General features: G+C 41.3%; 1 pseudogene; it reads left to right on the forward strand.

The window, feature by feature from the left end:
• Positions 1-10,451: 10,451 nt before the first annotated feature.
• Positions 10,452-14,701, forward strand: LOC140453234 (large ribosomal subunit protein uL5-like; annotated as a pseudogene).

Below are 14,701 nucleotides of genomic sequence, written 5' to 3' on the forward strand. Positions count from 1 at the left end.
GAGCAGGCTATTCTGGACCTAGTGCTTTGCAATGAACCAGACTCTATAAAAGATCTTAAAGTAAGGGAACCCTTAGGAAGTAGCGACCATAATATGGTAGAGTTCAGTCTGGAGTTTGAAAGGGAGAAGGCAAAATCTGATGTAATGGTGTTACAGTTGAATAAAGGTAATTATGAAGGCATGAGAGAGGAACTGACTAAAATAGACTGGAAGCAGAGGCTAACCGGGAAGACACTAGAGCAAAAATGGCAGGAGTTTGTAGGTATAATTGAGGACACTGTACAGAGGTTCATTCCCAAGAAAAGAAAGATTAACCGGGGAGGGATTAGACAACCTTGGCTGACAAAGGAAGTCAGGAAATGTATTAAAGAAAAAGAGAGATCCTATAAAGTGGCTAAGAACAGTGGGAAATCAGAAGATTGGGAAGGATACAAAAGCCAACAGAGGATAACAAAGAGTGTAATAAGAAATGAGAGGATCAACTATGAAGGTAGGCTAGCCAGTAATATTAGAAATAATAGTAAAAGTTTCTTTCAGTACATAAGAAACAAACGACAGGCAAAAGTAGACATTGGGCCACTTCAAACTGATGCAGGGAGCCTAGTGATGGGAGATAAGGAAATAGCAGGAGAACTTAACAAGTACTTTGCGTCAGTTTTCACAGTGGAAGACATGAGTAATATCCCAAAAATTAAAGGGTGTCACGGGGCTGAGTTGAGTATGGTTGCCATTATGAAAGAGATAGTGCTAGAAAAGTTAAAAAGTCTTAAAATTGATAAATCTCCTGGCCCTGATGGGATACACCCTAGAGTTCTGAGAGAGGTTGCTGAGGAAATAATAGAGGCATTGGTTGAGATCTTTCAAGAGTCACTGGAGTCAGGAAAGGTCCCGGATGATTGGAAGATGGCTGTAGTAATCCCCTTGTTCAAGAAAGGATCAAGGCAAAAGATGGAAAATTATAGGCCAATCAGCTTAACCTCGGTTGTTGGTAAAATTCTAGAATCCATCATTAAGGATGAGGTTTCTAAATTCTTGGAAGAGCAGAGTCTGATTAGAACAAGTCAACATGGATTTAGTAAAGGGAGGTCATGCCTGACAAACCTGTTGGAATTTTTTGAAGAGGTAACAAGTAGGTTAGACCAGGGAAACCCAGTGGATGTGGTCTATCTGGACTTTCAAAAGGCCTTTGATAAGGTGCCACACGGGAGGCTGCTGAGCAAGGTGAGGGCCCATGGTGTTCGAGGTGAGCTGCTGGGATGGATTGAGGATTGGCTATCTAACAGAAGGCAGAGAGTTGGGATAAAAGGTTCTTTTTCAGAATGGCAGCCGGTGACGAGCGGTGTCCCGCAGGGTTCGGTGCTGGGGCCACAGCTGTTCGCATTATATATTAATGATTTGGATGAGGGAACCGGGGGCATTCTAGCGAAGTTTGCCGATGATACAAAGTTAGGTGGACAGGCAGGTAGTACTGAGGAAGTGGGGAGGCTACAGAAGGATGTAGACAGGTTGGGAGAGTGGTCCAGGAAATGGCTGATGGAATTTAACGTGAGCAAGTGCGAGGTCTTGCACTTTGGCAAAAAGAATAAAAGCATGGACTACTTTCTAAATGGTGAGAAAATTAATAAAGCCAAAGCACAAAGGGATCTGGGAGTGCTAGTCGAGGATTCTCTAAAGGTAAACATGCAGGTTGAGTCTGTGATTAAGAAAGCGAATGCAATGTTGTCTCTTATCTCAAGAGGGTTGGAATATAAAAGCAGAGATGTACTACTAAGACTTTATAAAGCTCTGGTTAGGCCCCATTTGGAGTACTGTGTCCAGTTTTGGTCCCCACACCTCAGGAAGGACATACTGGCACTGGAACGTGTCCAGCGGAGATTCACACGGATGATCCCTGGAATGACAGGTCTAGCATATGAGGAACGGCTGAGGATACTGGGATTGTATTCGTTGGAGTTTAGAAGATTAAGGGGAGATCTAATAGAGACGTACAAAATAATACATGGCTTTGAAAAGGTGGATGCTAGAAAATTGTTTCTGTTAGGTGAGGAGACTAGGACCCGTGGACACAGCCTTAGAATTAGAGGGGGTCATTTCAGAACAGAAATGCGGAGACATTTCTTCAGCCAGAGAGTGGTGGGCCTGTGGAATTCATTGCCACGGAGTGCAGTGGAAGCCGGGACGCTAAATGTCTTCAAGGCCGAGATTGATAGGTTCTTGTTGTCTAGAGGAATTAAGGGCTACGGGGAGAATGCTGGCAAGTGGAGCTGAAATGCGCATCAGCCATGATTGAATGGCGGAGTGGACTCGATGGGCCGAATGGCCTTACTTCCGCTCCTATGTCTTATGGTCTTATAGTCCTACCTCCCAGCACCCCACCCATATCCCTCCAAACCTTCCTATTCAAATACCTATCCAGATACCTTTTAAATGTTGCAATCGTACCAGCCTCCACCACTTCCTCTGGCAGCTCATTCCATACACAATCCACCCTCTGCATGAGAAAGTTGCCCCTCAGGTCCCTTTTACATCTTACCCCTCTCACCCTAAACCTATGCCCTCTAGTTCTGGACTCCCCCAACCCAGGGGAGAGACTTTGTCTATTTATCCTATGCATGCCCCTCATGATTTTATAAACCCCTATAGAGTCACGCCTCAGAGACTCCGGGGAAAACAGTTCCAGCCTATTCAACCTCTCCCTATAGCTCAAATCCTCCCAACCTGGCAACATCCTTGTAAATCTTTTCTGAACCTTTCAAGTTTCACAACATCCTTCTGATAGGAAGGAGACATTTGCACGCAATATTTCAACAGTGGCCTAAATAATGTCCTGTACAGCCGCAACATGACCTCCCAACTCCTGTACTCAATACTCTGACCAATAAAGGAAAGCATACCAAACGCCTTCTTCACTATCCTATCTACCTGCAACTCCACTTTCAAGGAGCTATGAACCTGCACTCCAAGGTCTCTGTTCAGCAACATTCCCCTGGACCTTAGTGTATAAGTCCTGCTAAGATTTGCTTTCCCAAAATGCAGCACCTCACATTTATCTAAGTTAAACTCCACCTGCCACCTCAGCCCATTGGCCCATCTGATCAAAATTCCATTCTGAGGTAATGTTCTTCGCTGTCCACTACACCTCCAATTTTGATGTCATCTGCAAACTTACTAACTATACCTCTTATGCTCACATGCAAATCATTTATATACCTGACAAAAAGTAGTGAACTCCGATCGTTGTGGCACTCCACTGGTCACAGGCCTCCAGTCTGAAAAACAACCCTCCACCACCCTCGGTCTTCTACCTTTGAGCCAGTTCTGTATTCAAGTGGCTAGTTCTCCCTATATTCCATGAGATCTAACCTTGCTAACCAGTCTCCCATGGGGAACCTTGTCGAAAGCCTTACTGAAGTCCATTTCGATCACGTCCACCGCTCTTGCCTTCATCAAACCTCTTTGTTACTTCTTCAAAAAACTCAGTCAAATTTGTGAGACATGATTTCCCATGCACAAAGCCATATTGACTATCCCTAATCAGTCCTTGCCTTTCCAAATACATGTACTTCCTGTCCCTAAGAATTCCCTCCAACAACTTGCCCACCAAGTTTTTTATTGAAAAGTTTTTTAAAAATCTTTTGCAAAACATAAAGTAAAAGAATAACATCATCAAAACAGAAAAAAAAGTATAAAGAACAAGGTCATAGCATTGTACCATTGTTAATAAACAACCCACTATTCTACCAAAACAAACATATCTACTTAACTAAAACTAAACTACAAACATATTAAATAAATACTAACTTAATCTACATTCAAATAACTTAAATAATATCTCACTAGTTTATCTTACTCATCGCACCTCCACTGAGGCTCCCACCCCCGGGAGTACCCCCTACAGTACCCATATTCTTTTCCTTCCAGTCTCCGCCTAAAGATTCCCACAGCTGTACCACGGACCTGACAAATATTGCCAACAAGCCAGCTTCAATATAATTTTAAGAAGGGCCGACACGTCTTGTAAAACTCTTCCATTTTGTGGCACACCATATTTGTGAGGTAATCTTGGGGAAGATGCTCCATCACCAGGTTACGCCATCCCAGAACAATCTATTAGAATGTTCTACCTTGTGCGATGGGCAAGGATATTACACAGTCTCTTCCCATGTCTCCCCAGAGAGGGCAAATTTGGCAACCCCAAAAGAAGAATTACTGGATCCATGTTAATTTCAATCCCCAGAATGTCCTTTAATTCCCTTACTATAGCACTCCAATATCTTTGGACCTTGCAACATGACCAATAACAATGTGTGAGAGTGCCTATATTAATTTTACATTTAGGACATTCTGGTGACACTCCTCTCTTAAACAAAGCTAGCCTTTCTGGTGCCATATGAGCCCTGTGTAAGATCTTCAATTGCATACCCTGTGCTCTGTTACATACTAAAATTTTCCTTATATTCCCCCAGATATCTTCCCATATCTCTGGTGAAATGTTCTGTCCTAACTCTCAGTTCCACGTCTTAAAGAATCCTTCCATATCCCCCAGACACAGCCTTTCTGTAAATGATATAAAGTTCTAAATGAAAGAGTACCCAAACACCGGAGTATTATTTTCTCCGTATTGGACTTATAACATTGGGACAGGAGTGTGGTCTTCCTCTGTATATAGTCCCTTATCTGGAAGTATCGGAAAAGGTCCTTATTCGACAATCCATATTTCTGACAACTGACTAAATGACATCAGGACCTCTCCCTCGACTAAGTCTCCCAAACATAAAGTTCCTTTATTCTCCCATGTCTTAAAGCTGAAGTCCATTGCCCCAGGTTTAAATCCTTGGGCTCCTACCAGCGAGGTAAATGGTGAACTCTTAAACCAATTGCCCTCGTCTTGCCTCATTATCTTCCAGGCTTTCACCGTATTCAAGATTATTGTCCTTAATGTAATTGTAAAAACCCTTTGGATTCTCTTTAACTCTTATTTGCCAAATCTATCTCATGTCCCCTTTTTGCCCTCCTGGTTGCCCTCTTAAGTATACTCCTACTGCCTTTACACTCTTCTAAGGATTCATTTGATCTATCTTGTCTATACCTGACATATGTTTCCTTCTTTTTCATAACCAAACCCTCAATTTCTTAGCCTTCCTCCAATTTAGAACTTCAACTTTTAGATCTGGTCTATCCTTTTCCATCACTATTTTAAAACTAATAGAATTATGGTCACTGGCCCCAAAGTGCTCCCCCACTGACACCTCAATCACCTGCCCTGCCTTATTTCCCAAGAGTAGGTCAAATTTTGCACCTTCTCTAGTAGGTATAACTACATACTGAATCAGAAAATTTTCTTGTACACACTTAACAAATTCTTCTCCATCTAAACCCTTCACACTATGGCAGTCCCAGTCTATGTTTAGATTACTTACAGTGTGGAAACAGGCCCTTCGGCCCAACAAGTCCACACAGACCCGCTGAAGCACAACCCACCCAGATCCCTAGATTTACCCCTGCCCCTAATACTACGGGCAACTTAACATGGCCAATTCACCTAACCTGCACATTGTTGGACAGTGGGAGGAAACGGGAGCACCCAGAGGAAACCCACACAGACAGGGGGAGAATGTGCAAACTCCACACAGTCAGTCGCCTGAGGTGGGAATTGAACCCGGGTCTCTGGCGCTGTGAGGCAGCAGTGCTAACCACTGTGCCACCGTGCCGCCCATCAAATTACAGACCTGCGTCTCCAGAGCCTGGATCCTATCCTTGGAGGAACTGGTATCAGCTTCCACCACTGCGACTCTGTGTTTAGATTAGATTAGATTCCCTACAGTGTGGAAACAGGCTCTTTGACCCAACCAGTCCACACTGACCCTCCAAGTAACACACCCAAACCCATTTCCCTGTGACTAATGCACAAAACACTATGGGTAATTTAACATGGCCAATTCACCTGGCACGCATGTTTCTTAAGTTAAAATCCCCTACCATAACCACCCTATTATTCTTACAGATAACTGAGATTGCCTTACAAATGTGTTTCTCAAATTCCCTCTGATTACAGAGGAACCGCGATTATCTGCACGAGGTGGGTGGATATTATTTCGTTCGGATAATTGATTATTTGGTTAATTGATTTCCTTTGGGGCTTGGAGTTTCCTGGTATGTCTGCTCCATGTTCAGGAGACTAGGCTGCAGCACATCACCCGTGAGACCCAGCCCCCAACCCCACCCCCACCTCCTGTCCACTCCCCTGCCTGCCCACAAACTGTGTCCAAACTCACCCTGCCCCCGCCTGCCCCAACCCCATCCGCCCCATCCCACGCCCTGCTCGTCCCAAACTCCGTCTGCTCCCAAGCCCATCCACCCACTCCCAACCCTGTACCCCATCCAACTCCACCCACCATCAAACCCCCTGTCCATGCTGCTGCTCCCTCGCCGACCCGCCCCACCCCCCACCAAGGGTAAGTCTCGCGCGTGCACACGCGCACACACACGCACCCTTTTTACTGGAACCTTTTAACAGGTTCCACCTCTGCCCTGAGATTATCTGGGGAAGGGGGTTTTAGGATACACCCCTGTGAGGAACTCCAGGGAAAGTGGAGGAGAGAGAGAGGGTGGAATGTCAGTCATTTAGAGACAGTGCCTGGACTGTTCTCGGCAGCATCTCAGTGAGCCGAGTTCATTTTTAATCATTGCACCTGTAAACAAAAGATGCGATCAGGGTTGAAACAGCTCATTGACATAATGTTTCTATCGGGACCTTGAGATCCCCTTCGGATAATCCGAACTTCGGATAATTGATATTCGGATAATCGAGGTTCCTCTGTATTGGGGGTCTATAATAAAATCCCAATAAGGTGATCAGCCCTTTCTTATTTCTCAGTTCAACCAAATAACATCCCTGGATATATTTCCAGGAATATCCTCCCTCAGTCCAACTGTAATGCTATCCTTTATCAAAAACGCCACTACTCCTCCTCTCCTGCCTCCCTTTCTGACCTTCCTGTAGCATTTGTATCCTAGAATATTAAACTGCCAGTCCTATCCATCTCTGAGCCATATTTCTGTAATTGCTATGATATCCCAGTCCCATGTTCCTAACCCTGCCCTGAGTTAATCTATCTTCCGTTGTTAAAGATACTTGTGTTCCATGTATCGCAGTTGAATCAATACATAATTCTAAGGTTGTCTCTTACTCTAGTTACTCAAACAGCAGTATATCACAATAACATCACCAGTTCGGATGAGGGAAACTGATTTTCAATCTAGTTCCTGCTTCAGTCTAAGTTGGTGACTCTCTCCCACTATCCATCTGCAAGATCATTCCAAGAATTAATTGTTTTATAATAAATCCTCAACATTTCCCCTTTTGCATTGTACTTTGTGTCTTTATTGGAGGTGCAATGGACGTTCAAAGACATAACATGGAGTTCAAAATAATCCAGCAGAAACCCAGATCCATCAAGAAGGCAAGAGGTATGAAGGGAAGAGTTGGTCAACTCAAGGTTTAAGGAGGGATGTTTTGTGTGGAGCCAGAGGAAATTGGTGAGATGGGGCAACACGGTGGCTTAGTGGTTAGCACTGCTGCCTCACAGCACCAGGGACCCGGGTTCAATTCCTGCCTTGAGCTACTGTCCATGTGGAGTTTGCACATTCTCCCTATATCTGCATGGGTTTCCTCTGGGTGCTCTGGTTTCCTCTACAGTCTAAAGATATGCAGGTTAGGTGAATTGGCCATGCTAAATTGCCCATAGTGTTCAGGGATGTGCATTAGTCAGGCGTAAATATAGGGTAGGGGAATGGATCATCTGGGTGGGTTACTCTTTGGAGGGTCGGTGTGGACTAGGGCCAAATGGCCTGTTTCCACACTGTATGGATTCTATGAATCTATGATTAAATTGAATTGTATTTCATAAAAAAACCTGGCTTCTTCACAGAAGGATGATGAAGTTACATTGGTGTTGACCTGAAGCCAGCCATTGTTGAAAGATAACTAAAGAATCTATCTACCCTTGAGTTCCATCCACTCAATTCAATTGTTGTACAGAACAAGCAAAGCATGTTTATCTGCTGCACTGTAGAATGGAATTCCGAGTTCCCTCTTTTATTCCATTCTAAGGCATCTCATTTCATTTTCTCCCTGAGGTAGGATATAGCCATGGCCTAAGGGGCAACTTTTTCATGTAGACAGTGGTTTGTGTATGGAATGAGCTGCCAGAGGATGTGGTGGAGGCTGGTACAATTGCAACATTTAAGAGGCTTTTGGATGGGTATATGAATAGGAAGGGTTTGGAGGGATATGCGCCGGGTGCTGGCAGGTGGGACTAGATAGGGTTGGGATATCTGGTCGGCATGGACGGGTTGGACCGAAGGGTCTGTTTCCATGCTGTACATCTCTATGACTCTATTAACAGGTTTGCCTGATCGTTAAAGTTACATGATTACGCTGAGTATCCACACATAGACAGAAATTAAAAATAGGTGTATCAGTATCTCAAGTGCCACATTAATGAACTTCTCGGTAATGAACAAATACAACAGGGTTATAATGTTTATAACACTGTTGGAAATTAATCATGAAATTGTGCTTCTATTCTTCTTATGATCCTAAATTCATAAATCCTGTCTGCAAATTTTATTGTGAAACCAAGATGAAGGATCAACATTCAGAAATGCAGAGCACCATCCAGGCAGAAAAGACTAGAGAGATCACGAGGTTGATTGTCTCAAACCATAAAATTGTTGGAGGTTGAAAAAAATTGAGGAAGGTACTGAACAGACAATATTTTGACCCCAAGGAAGAGTGATGTAGCTGGGTGACACAGCAATAAAGGATTTCAACACTTTGAGGAAAAAGAGTCATAGGATAATACAACTAGCACATAGGGAACAAGCAAGGAAAATATTATGTATACTTAAAAAATGTATTCTCAGGTTATGAAAGCCATTGGGAATGACAATATTTATTGTCCATGTGCAGTTTCTCTGAGAAAGTGGTGCACTGCAGTCCATGTGCTGAAGGTATTCCCATTATTTCTATTAGGTAATATAAAATTGCAATTGGACTGGCTAGGGTTATTTTCCTTGGAACAGAGAAGGCTGAGGGGTGACTTAACCGAGGAATGCAAAAGTATGAGTGGTTTAGATAAACTGGATAATGAACAGCTGTTTCCCTAACAGAGGTTACTGGGGAGGCACAGATATCTTTTGATTGTTGAACAATTAAATGGAGGAAAAATCTTTTCATTGCCCAGTTTGTAGTGAGGGTGGAAACATTCAATTCACGAGAAAGAAAATTGGATCTGCAGCAGAAGAACTGGAAGCTGCAAGGCTGTAGATCTGTGCTAAGTGGGGTGAGTAAAGGCAGCATTCAGCTGGCACAGACATGTTGGGCCGAATGGCCTCTTTCTGTGCTGTAGCATTTTTGTGAATTGCATTGATCTATTATTTCAATGAATCAGGCAGTGCAAGTAATTAGTTTTATTTATAAGTATCAGATGTATATCCTTCTTTTCATCTTCAAGGTCAACATCAGCATTCCTCTCTTCTACTAAGTGCAGTTGAAAGCAAAAAAACCTGTATGCAGAGGTGGTGGTTATGAACATACTTCTCAATGAATGCTTTATGTAAAGAATTGGAACACTGTAATTAAAGAGAGAGTTAATAAAGCCTTGGATAGGTTAGACGTGGTGAAGGAGGAAATATTAAGTGTCTTAGCATCTTTAACATTTGATAAACCATGAGACCTGGATGAAAAGCATTGTAGCCTGCTAAGGTAAGTAAGCATGGGAGGTAATAACAGTGGTTGTCATGATTATTTTCCAATCATCTCTAGCTATAGATGTGGTACTAGATCAATGGAAGATTGCTAATGCTGCCCTAACATTTAAGAAAGGAGCCAGGGATAGCCCATATAATTACAGGCCAGTCAGTCTAAACGTATCATTGGCTAAATAATCGGAAAACTTCTGAGGAACAGCATAAAACATCATTTGGTAAGGCATGGATCAATCATGGACAATCGTTTTGGAATGATCATGGAAAGGTCAAGTTTATCTAATTGGATTGAATCTTTTGAAGCAGTAACAAGGATAGAAGATAGGGATATTCTAGGTGATGCAATTTGCATGGGTCTCAGAAAGTCTTTTGACAAGATCGCACAAGTTGAACTCATCAATTGGACCTTATGAGTTCCAATAGAATGTTACAAGTTGGATCCAAGTTGAGTCAATGAGAGGAAGCAAAGAGGAGGCATGTTTTTGTGGCTGGAAGTGGGTTATCAAGTGGGTTCTGCAGGATTCAATGTGAAGTCTTTTATTTTTGTGTTATGTATCAATGATTAAATTTTAATCCAAAGTGTGTGATGAAGAACTATGCAGATAATATAAAAAGAGAATGTTAGTTAACAATAAGGAAGAAAACTGCACACTGCAGGCATATATCAATGAACTGGTCAAATGGACAGAAGGTAAACAAGGCATAGGAAGAAACAATAAATGGCAGGGTACTGAGAATTGTGGAAGAGCAGAGGAACTTTGGAATGTACATTCACAGATCCACGAAGTGGTAGGACAGGTAGAAAATGTAGTTTAGAAATCATACAGGATACATTTTTTTAAATTATCCAAAGAATATAGTATAAGAGCAGGAAGTTACGTTGACTCTATATAAAATCCCAGTGAGACCACATCTAGAGTATTGCACACAATTCTTGTCATCACATTGCAGCAAGGTACATATGAGATTTATAAAAATGAATGCAAAAGAATAGAAATTTTTGTAATGAGCTAAGATTGAACTGGCTGGATTGGTTTGTTTGGAACAAAGGATGCTGAGGAAAGATTCAACTGAGGGACCTAAATAGAGTGGAAAGGATTATATCTCAGAAAGGTCAATAACTAGGGGGCATACCTTCAAAATAATTGATAGAAGAAAATTAAGACCACATTTGTTTTTGCACTCAAAGGGTGGGGGGTGGGGGGGTGTGGTATCTGGAATTCACTGCCTGCAAGGATGGTACAGGCAGTGTTTCAAAAATACTTGGAGTTTCCCTAACCTACAGGCTACAGACCAAGACCTGAAAAGTGAGATGAGGCTAGGTAATATTTTGCTATGAATACAGATACGATGACTCAATTCATCTGCTGTAATTAAAGTGTAGTATGGCCTCTGTCAATAGTACCACTAATAACCTTCAAGACAATGAGGGGTCTGCACTGTAATACATGCTTAAATACATTGCACTTATTACAGTATCTGAAGCACTGCTTCAAGTTGTGTTTGTATGTTTAATAATGATCCACTGCTATGTTGTCATTTTATATGAACATTCATCTAGTGCTTGTGTCTGTCAATCAGGGTCATGAGTTGGGGCTGAAGAGGCTAAATTTGTTTTCCCAGTAGCCAAACATTCAGTTGCAATCTTCTGCAAAAGGTAGATCATTTAAAAATCAAAGAATCATAGCTCTTCCTGGGAAATGGACACTGATTTTCTATAAATGCTTACCCTTGCCTACAGCTGATCAAAAGGTTACTCCTGAGATTTACTAATGCCATTAATAATGCTAGACTTTGGAATTCCTGCCACATGGAATAAATATAGTGCCTTCCTACTGTACTGCCAGTGTTATATCAGGAAACCAATGGAATACGTCAGCCTTGCTTGTTACAGATTTACTTAATTGAGAGATGTACTCAGAGGTCGCCCAGAAGGATTGACAGATATGAAATGCTCATTTTTGCAAATAAGAGGCAGGAAAGCAAGAGGAGTTAATTCATCTTCAGGTTTCTTTATCCTTTGGGCTTTATCCCCTGATTGCCATAATTATTGATACTGTACTAGATCAAGTGATAAATGCAGGGGCACAAATTGGCTTCTCATTAGATTTCTGCTCATTTAGCCACACAGGATTTTGAAAGTGAACTTCAATCCCTGTTTATAGTACTCTTATGGAAAATTGGTACAAGCTTCATGCATTGTATTTTTTTTTCCCAAATCACCTGTTCAGAAATGTTATTACAAATCTGTGGAGCAGGTGGGGCCTGAACCTTGGTTTCCTGGCCCAGAAGTATGGACACTACCATACCACAAGAGTCCTCTTCATGCATTGCACACTTGCATAAAGCAGATCTTGTTTTCGAAGCAAAAGAGGTCACAATTTTCTTCATCAAACATTGCACCAATATTCAATGTTAGTGACTGAACCAAATGTAACCATCAAAACCTCTGCACACCAGGTATGATCTGCAAGATTCTTTTAGGGACAGACGGTAAGCTGTGCAAAACTTTGAAGGATGATGACCACTTCCTATGCAACAACCATTTTTCACCTGGTGTAGGGGCAAGTTGCATGACTTAGTTTCACCCAATTAGGCATATTATTCATCCACTGTTGAAATGCTTAGCATTTGTGCCAGACCATGTAGCATCAGTATAGGGGAATGTAGCAGCAGTATGGGACATTTGTGCAAGATAGTGTTACATCAGTGCAAGATCATATAACATAGCACAAGAGTAAGTAACATTGGTGTAGGAGTGTGAGGTGTCAGGTTAGTAACTACAATCATTTAAATATTATAGTTAATTAAGATACTAGTTGGCAATATTTGAGGCTTAGAAGGATTTTTCTTCAAATTAGTGACAGGTCACCACTCACAATGTTCAATAGAATGCATTTTAATTGATTAAAATTGATCCTGTATCTTACAACTGTGTACTCCACAATCACCTGATGAAGGAGCGGTGCTCTGAAAGCTAGTGCTTCCAATTAAACCTGTTGGACTATAACCTGGTGTTGTGTAATATTTAACTTCGTACACCTCAGTCCAACACCATTATCTCCAAATCATTTTAATCGAAGAATCAAGGTGGTCACTTATCAATGACTTGACTGGATTTATGTGGTCCCCAAACAAACTGTATAGACTAGAAGATGTAAAATGCAGCTGTGTATTAAGGGAGGAAAACCTACAAAATATATAATTTTGGTGACACAAGAATTAATTAATTACATAATTGAGCAAGCTAAATAATCAAACAAAACACACTGCTAACCAATATTTAATTTGCAATTATGTTTATATGGAACAAAATGTAGGTGTTCAGCATAATGCTAATATATCTTTTTGATCATATAAAATTTAAAGCTTCTATGTGTATCTAAATAAAACATAATAATTGCAGGAATCCATTTCAGTCTTCATTATTTATGACCTTTTACTCTCGAGGGCTGTATTCCTGCTCAAGACACAAATGTAACCTCCCAAGATTCAAACTAAATATTCTGTGATACCTTTACAAACAATATATATCTATATTCTAAAAATGACTTGAATAAAATGAGCATAAGAGGTTGAATAATATAATACAACCCATCACCTGATGAATCTGATATCTTAATGTCAAATTTATCTTTGCCTATATCCTGTTATGTATCAGACAGTTACAAATCTGAATGTTTCAAGTAAGTGCAGCTGCAGGGCAAACATTTCTTTCACTGTTGAGTGCTGAGGGAATAGTGGATGTAAAGAAGGAAATTCCTATGCGTGAGTTCCACATTTTTCACTTCAATACAGCACAGGAACAGGCCTTTTAGCCCACCAAGCCTGTGCTGATTCTTAATCTTTATTTAAACCTGCTACTTATTGCCCAGGCACAGTTTCTATCCCTCTGTTTACCTCCTGTTCATATGTCTATCAAAGTATGCCTTAAACGTTGTTAACATGCCAGCTTCTACCAATTCCACTGGCTGTGCATTCCAAACACCCAGCATCACCTGGGTGAAAACTTTGCCCTGCACCTTTGCACATTAGGAAGCTATGTTTGAATATCTGTGAAAGTGAAAGTGGTGGCAGACTCACCGCTAAAGTGTTGGAGCAACTCAGTGGTCAGATTCCAGTGTTCTCCAAAGCTCACTATACTGTGCAATTATTTGGTATTAGAACGAATGAGAAGATTGCTGTTCATTGCATAATCCAAGGAGCCAAATAGAAAGGTCTAATGGTTCAGGAATATGAACTGAGGAAGAGTAATTTCACCACACAGGAAACTTTGGCTTTGGGATCCAGGAGCACATTGATCTGGGCATCATGTACGATTCTAATACTGGAATTTATGGTCTGGATTTCTAGGTTGTCATGGAATGGCCGGGTTTCAGCATTTTTTATAAAAAGATGAAAAGGGGGTGCGGTGCATTGGTTCAAAATACAAAATTCCAAGGAAGAATTGATGAGGCTGTCTCAGCAAAAATATGATGGCATCCTCCTGTCTGGAAAATAATTTGGAAAGCACATGAAAAAGCAATAAAATCAATTCATTACAGTAAAAAAAAGACAGTCTGTAAGGTGGGAGACTGGCTGGAAAAACCAGTTTAGGGGACTTCTTGTGGCATGGAGGTTGTGTCCCACTTCTGAACCATGAGGTGTGTAATAAAATCTCTGAAGAGGTTAAATAAAAAGACAGTCAATAATCATGAACAAAACAATGGCTCTAACTTTTTTTTTAAGAACACCATTTCCTAAAGTAAGCTGCAATAGTTGTCCAACTTGGAAAGTAAATCAGCCAAACAAGTGACAATAACTTGTGGGAATGAACAGTTCATTTGTCATTAGCTTCAATATTAACATTTCTCAATTTTGCATAGACCTAAATTTTACAACCATATAACACCCATTGAATGATCTCCACACAAGCAATTAGAATATGACA

Source organism: Chiloscyllium punctatum, chromosome 26 (assembly GCF_047496795.1).
Source record: "Chiloscyllium punctatum isolate Juve2018m chromosome 26, sChiPun1.3, whole genome shotgun sequence".
Classification (NCBI taxonomy): Eukaryota; Metazoa; Chordata; class Chondrichthyes; order Orectolobiformes; family Hemiscylliidae; genus Chiloscyllium; species Chiloscyllium punctatum.